Raw genomic sequence first — 13,104 nt, 5'->3', positions numbered from 1 at the left:
GATACAGGAGCCTATGACACAGTGTTAATGCTGATGATATTTCAGCAGTCCTTATAGGCCCATAACCTGTATGTTACCCTGTTATTGCTTCATTATAGTGTGTGTTGTAGGAACCACATTTCTGCTGAAATCCTAGAAGACCTGTATAATATTCCCTGGAGGAATCAGAATTATATTGTCACCTGGAGGTGACAGACTGAATGTATTCTAAAAATGCCCCCGTTCCCCCTCTTAGAAATTCCCTTCTCCCAATGTCCCACCCACTGGGCACACACTGGTTGAGTCAATGGTGTTTTAAACATAATTTGTCAATGTATTGTGACGTGGAATCAACCAGTACTGTTTTTGAGATTAGGGTAAAACTTCAACTTAAATACATTGACTTAACCTGATTAACAGGTTGTTATATCAATCTAATTTCAACATAATCATCAGAACTATGTATACGTTGAAATTGCATTGAAAATTCCATATATATATACATTTTTTTTTTCATCCTATATGTTTTGTACTGAGTGTAGAAAACATTTGGAACAACTGCTCTTTCCATGACAGACTGACTAGGTGAATCCAGGTGAAAGCTACAGTATGATCCCTTATTGATGTCACCTGTTAAATCCACTTCAATCAGTGTAGATGAAGGGGAGGAGACAGGTTAAAGAAGGCTTTTTAAGCCTTGAGACAATTGAGACATGGATTGTCTATGTGTGTCATTCAGAGGGTGAATGGGCGAGACAAAATATTTAAATGCCTTTGAGCGGGGTATGGTAGTAGGTGCCAGGCGCACCGGTTTGAGTGTGTCAACCCCGCTGGGTTTTTCACACTCAACAGTTTCCCTTGTGTATCAAGAATGTCCACCACCCAAAGGACATCCAGCCAACTTGACACAACTGTGGGAAGCATTGGAGTCAACATGGGCCAGTATCCCTGTGGAAAGCTTTCGACACCTTGTAGAGTCCATGCCCTGATGAATTCAGGCTGTTCTGAGGGCAAAAGGGGGTCCAACTCAATAATGTTATGGACACTCAGTGATTGGGTAGTTGAAATTATGTTGAATTTTAGATTTGATTCGATATATTTTATTTGACCTTGTTTCAATGTTGATAGGAAAATGGTTTGAATCAGCATCATTGTTTCAATGTCATGCTATCAACCTAGCCTAGGCAGCCGATAGTGGCCGCTATCCCTTGGCTGAACGCGGTGTGCAACATCCTAAATTGTCAGAAAATCAGAAAATGGTGGTGGAAAGTTGTGTTTTATTAAGACAGCACACACATTTTTGCCTTTGCAACCTGAGTGGAGGATGCTTTATGTACGAGCCGGACCACAGGGGACATGACTGTATTACCATGAATGCACATCAATCCTAGACTATAGTGCTGATCTAGCGGCCACTATCGGCTGCCTAGGCTACCATCAACCTAAAGAAAATGTGAAGCCACAGTCCAATGATTTGTGCCTGAACAGTGACTCCTACTGGTATATGATATGCACTTCAGTTAGAACTCTTTTATATGAAGGATGATTGGTTGATTTAAAATGTAATCTACAAGTTAATAATATGTTGGATTCACGTCTCTATCTCTTTTACCTTTGGATATTGTATTTTATTTATGTTATTCACAATATACAGTGTATATAATATCCAAGCAGATATACATCTCCTTTAAATGTTAATATTTGGTTGCCTTCTGTCACGGTTTCGGCCGAGGCTGCTCCTCTTCCTTGTTCGGGCAGGCTTCGGCGGTCGTCGTCTCCGGAGTACTAGCTGCCACCGTTCTATGTTTCATGTTCTTTTGGTTTTGTCTGTTCATAACACCTGTCCCTTATTTGTGTCTTAATTGTTCCCTTATTTAGTTCGTGTGTTTGGGTCAGGTGTTATGCGTGATTGTTCATTGTCAGCCTGCCTCTGTGAAGTTTATATTATTCTCTCGTTGTGTTTTCCCGAGAGCTCGCACTGCGTGCGCTTTTCTTGTTTTGACGCACTGTGTATTTTGTGCGTAATTGTGTGCGCCACCCGGTTGGGTTGGCGACTCCTTGTTCTCGTTGCTTTGGGAACATTACTAAAGACGGTTGAAGTCATCCTGGGTCCTGCGCTTGATTCCTTCCACTCACCTACACACACCACTCTGACAGAATCACGCATCAATCATGGAATCAGCAGGAGCGACCACGCCGACAGCCGAGATGGCTGAACGTCTTCGTGGTCAGGAGGACCGCATCAATCAGGTCTGTCACGCCCTGGAGGGGGTGATGAATACTCTGCACCGATGGGAGACCAGCGGGGTTCCCACACCTCCACGAACCGAACCAGCCCCATCGGTCAGCCCCCCTGTCTCATCTCCGGAACCTAGTGGGATTCGGCTCTCGCTACCGAGGGCGTACGACGGCTCCACTGCCGGGTGTCAAGGATTCCTGCTGCAGGTGGAGCTCTACCTCGCCACCGTACACCCGGCGCCCTCGGGACACGAGAGCGTCTCAGCCCTCATCTCCTGTCTCACCGGCAAGGCGTTGGAGTGGGCCAACGCCGAGTGGAGGAGAATGGACGCCGCTACCACGAACTATGCGGAGTTCTCCCGCCGCTTCCGTGCTGTGTTCGACCATCCACCGGAAGGGAAGGCGGCGGGGGAACGTCTATTCTACCTCCGACAGGGGATGAGGAGCGCCCAGGACTTTGCCTTAGAGTTTCGGACCCTAGCGGCTGATGCAGGGTGGAATGAGCGGGCCCATATCGACCATTTCCGCTGCAGCCTCCGGGAAGACGTCCAGCGAGAGTTGGCGTGCAGGGACACGTCGTTGACGTTCGACCAGCTGGTCGACATGGCCATCCGGCTGGATACCCTGCTCGCCACCCGTGGGCGTTCCGGAGGGGGGGGTTCGCCCATTCCACTCTCCAGCACCTCCGAGCCGAGCCCTATGGAGCTCGGAGGTGCTGGCGCTAGGGAACGGAGGAGGAGGAGCCCGAGGGGACCCGGCCCTTGCACCAACTGTGGTCGTGGAGGGCACACCACGGCTAGGTGTTGGGGCGGGTCCTCCAGTGAGGGAGATGGCAGGTCACGCATTGGGGGGTCCCCCCAGGTGAGTAGGCGCCCTGCTTACCCAGAGCTTTCTGTCGTGCACCTAACCTTGCCTGTTTGTTTCCCACAGGTTGCACCTCGTTCCCAGCATAAGGCGCTGGTAGATTCAGGCGCAGCTGGGAATTTTGTAGATCGCCAGTTCTGTATAGAGTTAGGGATTCCCCTCCTTCCAGTGGATAAGCCTTTCCCCGTCCATGCCCTAGATAGCCGTCCGTTAGGGTCTGGGTTGATTAGGGAAGTCACAGCACCCATTCAGATGACGGCGCAGGAGGGTCATGAGGAGAGAATTCAGCTCTATCTGATTGACTCTCCTGCGTATCCGGTAGTGCTGGGTCTTCCCTGGTTGATGACTCATGACCCTATTATTAGGTGGCGAGAGAAAGCTCTTAAAGGGTGGTCTGCTCAATGTGAGGGGCGGTGTCTGGGTGTTTCCATAGGGGCGACCTCGGTGGAGAGTCCGAATCTAATGCCAGCACTGCAGATTCCCCCCGAGTATGAGGATTTGGCACTGGCGTTCAGTAAGACCAGGGCGGCGCAGCTGCCGCCTCATAGACGGGGGGATTGTGCGATAGATCTCCAGTCAGGAGCAGCTCTCCCGCGGAGCCATGTGTATCCCTTGTCTCAAGAGGAGAGAAAGGCTATGGAGACATACATCTCTGAGTCTCTTAGACAGGGATACATACGGGCCTCCGTTTCACCCGCTTCCTCAAGTTTCTTTTTTGTGAAGAAAAAGGATGGAGGTCTGCGCCCGTGTATTGATTACCGCGGTCTCAATCAGATCACAGTGAAGTACAGCTATCCACTTCCTCTGATTGCGACTATGACGGAGTCACTGCACGGTGCGCGGTTCTTTACAAAATTGGATCTTAGGAGCGCATATAACTTGGTACGCATTCGAGAGGGCGATGAATGGAAGACAGCGTTTAGCACGACTTCCGGACACTACGAGTATCTAGTCATGCCATATGGGTTGATGAATGCTCCCTCAGTCTTCCAATCCTTCGTCGATGAGATTTTCCGGGACATGCAGGGACAGGGAGTAGTTGTGTACATCGACGACATTCTGGTGTATAGTCCTACCCGTGCTGAGCATGTAGCCCTGGTGCGCCGAGTATTGAGGAGGCTGTTGGAGCATGACCTATATGTCAAGGCAGAGAAATGTCTGTTTTTCCAGAAGTCGGTCTCCTTTCTGGGTTACCAGTTATCTGCGTCAGGGGTGAAGATGGAGGTAGACCGGGTGTCAGCTGTGCGTAATTGGCAGACCCCAACCACTGTGAAGGAGGTGCAACGGTTCTTGGGTTTTGCGAATTATTACCGGAGGTTTATCCGGGGTTTTGGACAGGTGGCAGCTCCCATAACGTCTCTGTTAAAGGGGGGTCCGGTGCGCTTGCGGTGGTCAGCTGAGGCGGACAGGGCATTTGGGAGACTAAAGGACCTGTTTACCTCGGCGCCGGTGTTGGCGCATCCGGATCCCTCTTTACCGTTCCAAGTAGAGGTGGACGCGTCAGAAGCCGGGATAGGGGCCGTTCTTTCCCAGCGTTCTGGCACTCCACCTAAACTCCGTCCCTGTGCGTTCTACTCTAAGAAGCTCAGTCCGGCGGAGCGGAATTATGACGTAGGAGACAGGGAGCTGTTAGCCGTGGTACAGGCCCTAAAGGTGTGGCGGCATTGGCTCGAGGGGGCTCAACACCCTTTCCTCATTCTAACTGACCATCGTAACCTGGAGTACATCCGGGCAGCTAGGAGACTGAATCCTCGCCAGGCTCGCTGGACTATGTTCCTAGCCCGGTTTGTGTTTAAGATCACATACATCCCTGGGTCCCAGAACGGGAAGGCAGATGCTCTGTCTCGGCGGTATGACGCAGAGGAGAGGTCAGTTGAGTCCACGCCCATACTACCGGAGTCTTGTCTGGTTGCTCCGGTGGTGTGGGAGGTTGATGGTGAGATCGAGCGGGCGTTACGCACCGACCCGAGTCCTCCACAGTGTCCTGTGGGTCGGACGTACGTTCCGCTCGAGGTACGTGATCGCCTCATTTGTTGGGCTCATACGTCCCCCTCCTCTGGCCATCCGGGTATCGGCCGGACAGTGCACTGCCTTAGCACGAAGTACTGGTGGCCAACGTTAGCTAGGGATGTGAGGATTTATGTCTCCTCCTGTTCGGTGTGTGCCCAGTGTAAGGCACCCAGACATTTGCCCAGGGGTAAGTTACAACCCCTGCCTATTCCACAACGACCCTGGTCCCACCTCTCGGTGGATTTTGTTACTGACCTTCCCCCCTCACAGGGGAATACTACCATCCTGGTCGTTGTGGATCGGTTCTCAAAGGCCTGTCGTCTCCTTCCCATGCCGGGTCTACCCACTGCCCTACAGACCGCTGAGGCTCTGTTCACCCATGTCTTCCGGCATTACGGGGTACCCGAGGATATAGTGTCTGACCGAGGCCCCCAGTTCACCTCTAGAGTGTGGAGAGCATTTATGGAACGATTGGGGGTTTCGGTAAGCCTTACCTCGGGGTACCACCCGGAGAGTAATGGGCAGGTTGAACGTGTCAACCAGGATGTGGGTAGGTTTCTGAGGTCATACTGTCAGGGCCGGCCGGAGGAGTGGGCAAGATATGTGCCCTGGGCCGAGATGGCACAGAACTCTCTTCGCCACTCCTCCACCCAACTAACCCCTTTTCAGTGTGTGTTAGGGTACCAGCCGGTTCTGGCACCATGGCATGAGAGCCAGATCGAGGCCCCCGCTGTGGATGAGTGGGTGCGGCGCTCGGAGGAGACGTGGGACGCTGCACACGTCCATCTGCAGCGTGCCATACGTCGACAGAAGACGAGCGCCGACCTACACCGCAGTGAGGGGCCAGTGTACGCACCTGGAGATCGAGTCTGGCTCTCAACCAGAAACCTGCCCCTCCGCCTGCCCTGCCGGAAGCTGGGTCGGCGGTTTGTGGGGCCATTTAAAGTCCTGAGGAGATTGAACGAGGTGAGTTATAGGTTAGAACTACCTGTTGATTACAAAAATATTAACCCCTCGTTCCATGTGTCTCTCCTCAGGCCGGTGGTAGCTGGTCCACTCCAGGACTTTGAGATTGAGGAGACTCCTCCGCCCCCGTTGGACATCGAGGGGGCTCCGGCGTACACCGTGAGGTCCATCCTGGACTCGAGACGCCGGATGGGGGGTCTTCAATATCTCGTGGAGTGGGAGGGGTACGGCCCGGAGGAGCGGTGCTGGGTGCCAAGGAGGGACGTATTAGACCAGTCCCTACTGACCGATTTCCATCGGGGTCATCCTGCGCGCCCTGCTCCGCGTCGTCCGGGTCGTCCCCGAGCTCCGGGTCGGCGCACGGCTGGAGCCGCGCGTCAAGGGGGGGGTACTGTCACGGTTTCGGCCGAGGCTGCTCCTCTTCCTTGTTCGGGCAGGCTTCGGCGGTCGTCGTCTCCGGAGTACTAGCTGCCACCGTTCTATGTTTCATGTTCTTTTGGTTTTGTCTGTTCATAACACCTGTCCCTTATTTGTGTCTTAATTGTTCCCTTATTTAGTTCGTGTGTTTGGGTCAGGTGTTATGCGTGATTGTTCATTGTCAGCCTGCCTCTGTGAAGTTTATATTATTCTCTCGTTGTGTTTTCCCGAGAGCTCGCACTGCGTGCGCTTTTCTTGTTTTGACGCACTGTGTATTTTGTGCGTAATTGTGTGCGCCACCCGGTTGGGTTGGCGACTCCTTGTTCTCGTTGCTTTGGGAACATTACTAAAGACGGTTGAAGTCATCCTGGGTCCTGCGCTTGATTCCTTCCACTCACCTACACACACCACTCTGACACCTTCAAAATTCAATGTCCAGTTGGTCTACACATTTTTTACAATGCTGATTGAAATGAGATGAAAACAGGACTGGTTGATGACTTTTTTCAAATCCAAGGTATTTTCCACATTGATTCCACGTCACAATATGTTGACAAATTACGTGAAAACAACATTGATTCAAACAGTGTGTGCCCAGTGGGTGCGGCCATGGGCATTTTTTTAATACATTCAGTCTGTCACCTCCAGGTGACAATAGAATCCTGATTCCTCCAGGGAATATTATACAGTTCTTGAACGTTGATTCAACCAGTGTGTGCCCAGTAGTCAGGGTCCCCACTGCAGCCTGACTTGGCACTGCATCTCCTCAGAGAATAGATTGCTCCAATAACAGAGGTAGTGCATTGCGCCATTCTCCAGTCCAGATTGATCTGACTGTGTAAGGCACTTGGTTAAGCATATGAGCCATCGATCTGTCTGCCAGTGCATAAAGTGGGATTTCAGGGCCATAAAACATTCTGATGCGCTATAGCTGGACTGAAGTCAATGCAGGGGCATTCTGTGGTTAATGTTTTCATTCACAGGCTGTGATGTTTTTCTTAGAATCTAAGCTATGATGATGGAGCTTTTAAACTGTCTTCAGATGAAATGGCTCACTCTGCATGGTCAGTGGACGTGACTGTAATTCCGTGTAGGGTGATAACGTGGGGAAGTCAACCTGAGCATCCACAAATCAAGTTTGTCATTTCCAAATGAAACCACGTTCATAATTTTCCTTAAGGTGTATATCAGCCACCTCCAACCCTGTTCCTGGAGAGCTACCGTTCCTGTAGGTTTTCACTCCAACCCTGTTCCTGGAGAGCTACCGTTCCTGTGGGTTTTCACTCCAACCCTGTTCCTGGAGAGCTACCGTTCCTGTAGGTTTTCACTCCAACCCTGTTCCTGGAGAGCTACCGTTCCTGTAGGTTTTCACTCCAACCCTGTTCCTGGAGAGCTACCGTTCCTGTAGGTTTTCACTCCAACCCTGTTCCTGGAGAGCTACCGTTCCTGTAGGTTTTCACTCCAACCCTGTTCCTGGAGAGCTACCGTTCCTGTAGGTTTTCACTCCAACCCTAATCTAGCGCACTTGATTCTAATGATTAGCTGGTTGATAAGCTGAATCAGGTTATATACAACTTGGGTTGGAGCGAAAACTGACAGGAGGGTAGCTCTCCAGGAACAGGGTTGGAGAACCCTGGTCTATATGCTGGAGTTCAGGCTTTATTTAAAAAGTTTAAGTAGGAAATTGCATGAATTTTGACCATTACAGACAATGTGTCCAAGTCTGAAAAAAAGCTTTTCAGTCAGTCATATCTTATGGCTTTTAAAAAGGTGTCACAGAGCTTGTTTTTCCATTCACAGCTTTCCCCAGTATTAGTTATGAAGATGAGCTGTTAATGAAGCAATACAGACCAAATCCAAGTGTCTACAGACCAAATTCAATGGAGGTAAATGGGACATACAATGTGACATCCGTAAAGTTTTTTAGGAAAGGTTTTTGTAAAACATGCACCTTACATCGGATCATCATGCAACTTTTTCTGTAAAGCTAACTTACGTCAAGGTTTTGTATGGTCTATAATTGGATTCTCTCTTTTCATTATCAGTCTCCTTTTCCAGTGTTATGATATCCGTAATCCATAGTGGTTGTGGATGTGATGGGTATTGATGCATCATATCTTAGCTTCAGAATGTTGTGCATTCACCACATTGTGTGTGCTTGTTCTGAGATGTATTCTTCAGACGTTTAATGAAGCAATTGTTGATATGTTGAAAATTATGTGTTCTTGCTAATATTCTCTTGGAAAATATGTTGAAATCCATTTCTCATACATGACAGTACTATTCTTTAGATAGAAAGATGAGAACAGGCCTAGTATTTTTCAAATGAAAGCCCCGCAAAATATACTGACTTCATCCAGTGTCCAGAAAAGTGGATTTGCAGTATACATTTACATTTTAGTCATTTAGCAGACGTTGTTATCCAGAGTGACTTACAGGTAGTGCATTCATCTTAAGATAGCTTGGTAGGACAACCACATATCTCAGTCATAATAAGTAAATTTTTCCACAATAAAGTAGCTAGTAGCTAGCAAAGGCAGTGCTAGTAAGGGGATACAAGTCAAGTGCGAGTTTTAGTTCACAATTTGGGTGGGGGGGAGGGTGCTGTCTGTCTATCTATCTCTTATATTTGATATACAGGACCAGTCAAAAGTTTTGACACACCTACTCATTCAAGGGTTTTTCTTTATTTTTACTATTTTCTACATTGTAGAATAATAGTGAAGACATCATAACTATGAAACAACACATATGGAATCATGTAGTAACCAAAAAAGTGTTAAACAAGTCAAAATATATTTTATATTTGAGATTCTTTAAAGTAGCCACCCTTTGCCTTGATGACAGCTTTGCACACTCTTGGCATTCTCTCAACCAGCTTAACCTGGAATGCTTTTCCAACAGTCTTGAAGGAGTTCCCACATATGCTGAGCACTTGTTGGCTGCCTTTCCTTCACTCTGCGGTCCAACTCAGCCCAAACCATCTCAATTGGGTTGAGTTTGGGTGATTGTGGAGGCCAGATCATCTGATGCAGCACTCCATCACTCTCCTTCTTGGTCAAATAGCTCTTACACAGCCTGGAGGTGTGTTGGGTCATTGTCCTGTTGAAAAACAAATTATAGTCCCACTAAGCGCAAACCAGATGGGATGGTGTATCGCTGCAGAATGCTGTGGTAGCCATGCTGGTTAAGTGTGCCTTGAATTCTAAATAAATCACCAACAGTGTCACCAGCAAAGCACCCCCACACCATCATACCTCCTCCTCCATGCTTCACGGTGGGAACCACACATGCGGAGATCATCTGTTCACCTACTCTGCATCTCACAAAGACACAGCGGTTGGAACCAAAAATCTCAAATTTGTACTCATCAGACCAAAGGACAGATTTCCACTGGTCTAACGTCCATTGCTTGTGTTTCTTGGCCCAAGCAAGTCTCTTCTTCTACACCTGTTTTTTTACGAATCAGATGACGAATAACATTTGATTTGATTTGAACGGGTGGAATCCTATTAGGCTGTTTTTTTTCTGTACTCTGCCTAACTGCCCTGCTTATCAGGGTGTGTGGGGTGTGCTCCATCGTGTGTAGGTGAACAGATGATCACCACATGTGTGGTTCCCACCGTGAAGCATGGAGGAGGAGGTATGATGGTGTGGGGGTGCTTTGCTGGTGACACTGTTGGTGATTTATTTAGAATTCAAGGCACACTTAACCAGCATGGCTACCACAGCATTCTGCAGCGATACACCATCCCATCTGGTTTGCGCTTAGTGAGACTATAATTTGTTTTTCAACAGGACAATGACCCAACACACCTCCAGGCTGTGTAAGAGCTATTTGACCAAGAAGGAGAGTGATGGAGTGCTGCATCAGATGATCTGGCCTCCACAATCACCCAAACTCAACCCAACTGAGATGGTTTGGGCTGAGTTGGACCGCAGAGTGAAGGAAAGGCAGCCAACAAGTGCTCAGCATATGTGGGAACTCCTTCAAGACTGTTGGAAAACCATTCCAGGTTAAGCTGGTTGAGAGAATGCCAAGAGTGTGCAAAGCTGTCATCAAGGCAAAGGGTGGCTACTTTAAAGAATCTAAAATATAAAATATATTTTGATTTGTTGAACACTTTTTTGGTTACTACATGATTCCATATGTGTTATTTCATAGTTTTGATGTCTTCACTATTATTCTACAATGTAGAAAATAGTATAAATAAAGAAAAACCCTGGAATGAGTAGGTGTGTCTAAACTTTTGACTGGAGAAAAAAATTACCTATTAGGGTGTGGTGCCTTGCCTTGTATACTATTCAGACTACCTGTAATGATGCAATCCTAAAGTACTATGCCTTTTGCTGACATTTTAAAAACATCCCAAATGACAACAAATCTGTTATATTGGATTTTGACCAAGACACCTTTAAGATTTGAATGTCTATTTCAGACTCTGTAACGTCCATAACTGAGGGTGTAACATCCATAACGGTAGTTTTTTCTCTTAAGTAATCATTGAAATTTTAAAATTTTTTAATTTATTTTTGTCATTTAGCAGACGCTCTTATCCAGAGCGACTTACATGAGCAATTAGGGTTAAGTGCCTTGCTTAAGGGCACATCGACAGATTTTTCACCTAGTCGGCTCAGGGATTAGAACCAGCGACCTTTCGGTTACTGGCACAACGCTCTTACCCACTAAGCTATCTGCCGCATGACAATGACAATCTGATGACAATCAGATTTTTTGAAAATGACAATCATTTAAAAAAAATAGTTTTTGTGTTCAGCCAAACCTTTCCTTTGAAATGCCTATTCATGTTTTGACCTAAGACTTACAAACTCAAAGACTTATGCTAATATATTCAGTCTCCCCAAAAAGCTTGTCCATTTCATGTAACATCCATAACGCATCTTTATTTGCATTATGTCTCCAACATGCCAATATTTAGAAGTCCGCTTTTTGGGGTATACACTCCCCCGAAGGGGGACTATAGACACACTCATCAAACGTTTAATTAAAAAAATTGTGTAAATTATGTGAGACATTAAAGTTTTGATTTTGCATGCAAATGTAATGTCCATAACGCTGGACCCTTAACAATTGACTGTTGGTGATAAGCATCTTGGTGAGTAAGGGGTTGATTGTTCCATTCTGTATATTGAATTGATCTGCTTATATGCTCAGCTGCTGTTGGGTCAAAAGATTAGGAAATAGCTACATACAATTGACTTTAGGGTCAGTCTTGTGACATTAAATTGAATCTGTCTCACGTGAATCTGTCTCAGTTTATAGGCTCCATTGTTTTGAAATCGGACATTGTGTTTGGGTCTGAGGAGACTCTGAATCCCACTTGGTGTCAGCCAAGTGAAGTCAAACCAGTCACACGTTAACTTCAGCGAAGCCACAGCACCATTTATAGCTTCTAAAGATCACCATTTGTAAAGCTTGTTTTCCGAGTCTGGATTTTGGATTTTGCATTGTCGGGGTAAGCTCTCTGTCTGGAAAGCCAAATCCCAGAGAGGAAATGCAGACACAGACCTTTCCCCTCGTTCTTGTCTGGAAGGATCGAACACCAGCCAGGAGAAGATTGACTGCAGCCAAGCCACAGAAAATAGAGAGTGGGGCAGGGTGGCAGGGTGGGAGGGGTAGGACTGGCACAATACAGTGGGGTGCCATTTATTAAGTTGTCACTTCCATGTGGCAGCGAGAGGACAATAACTTACATGGTCTCTGCTCTGCTATTTATCTGTCATCAAACGTGATTGACAGAATGTATTACATACAATTCCCAAGTCCAGAACCTTCTAGTGAGGTATAGAGACAAGCTACAGCCAGCCAATCAGTGTTGATACCTAGAGAGAGTGCTAGTAGGGTTATCAGAGGGATAGAAAAACGGACTTTCTGTCCAAGGGTGAGCGTGTGAAGCTGACGCCCCGGATTTGTCTATCTTTGTAGTTCCTCAGAGGATCACAACTTTTACCCCGGCCTCTACGACTCAAATTAGCCCCCTGTCTCTTTATCCTGGCGTGCCAGTCCTGTCTGACCTTGTTATCTTCACACGAACTATAAGCTGCACTGTCCTCCACCATCTGTTAGTGCTAAACATACTACTTTACACTACTAGCCATTGGGCCGGTAAGACAGCACTGGATCAAGGGATCTGATTGGTCGAGAACTCTTCCTGGAGGGAGGGACACAGCACCATGAGTGGCAGGAGGTGGAAGACAGAGCTCTATTGGACTTAGGGAGTCTAGAGGAGGAGGAAGAAGAGGGAGGGAGGAGCACACACTGAGGAGTGTGGAAGGCGTAAATCCAGTATGGATGAGCTGGCAAAGCGGACAGCCACTGTGAGTTTAGAGGTGGTGAAGAGGAGAAAGGGAGATGAAAGAGAGAGGGAGGAAGAAGGAAGGAAGGAGGCAGTCCCAGCCTGTGTTGCTGCCACTCAGGGGATGCTGTTAGCAAGATGAGGAGTCTGAGGTAAAGGAGTTCTGTGTTATAGTAGGACTGTGTGTACAGTGTGTGTGCCTGTGGATTGAACAAATCAAATCAAATTATTCATCACATGCTTTGTAAACAACTGGTGTAGACTAACAGGGAAATGCTTACTTACTTTTAGTCTACACCTGTTGTTTACGAAG

Source organism: Coregonus lavaretus (assembly GCF_964263955.1).
Source record: "Coregonus lavaretus genome assembly, chromosome: 1".
In the NCBI taxonomy this organism is placed as follows: domain Eukaryota; kingdom Metazoa; phylum Chordata; class Actinopteri; order Salmoniformes; family Salmonidae; genus Coregonus; species Coregonus lavaretus.
The sequence above is the reverse complement of the archived record's forward strand: the minus strand, read 5'-3'. Positions refer to the sequence as shown.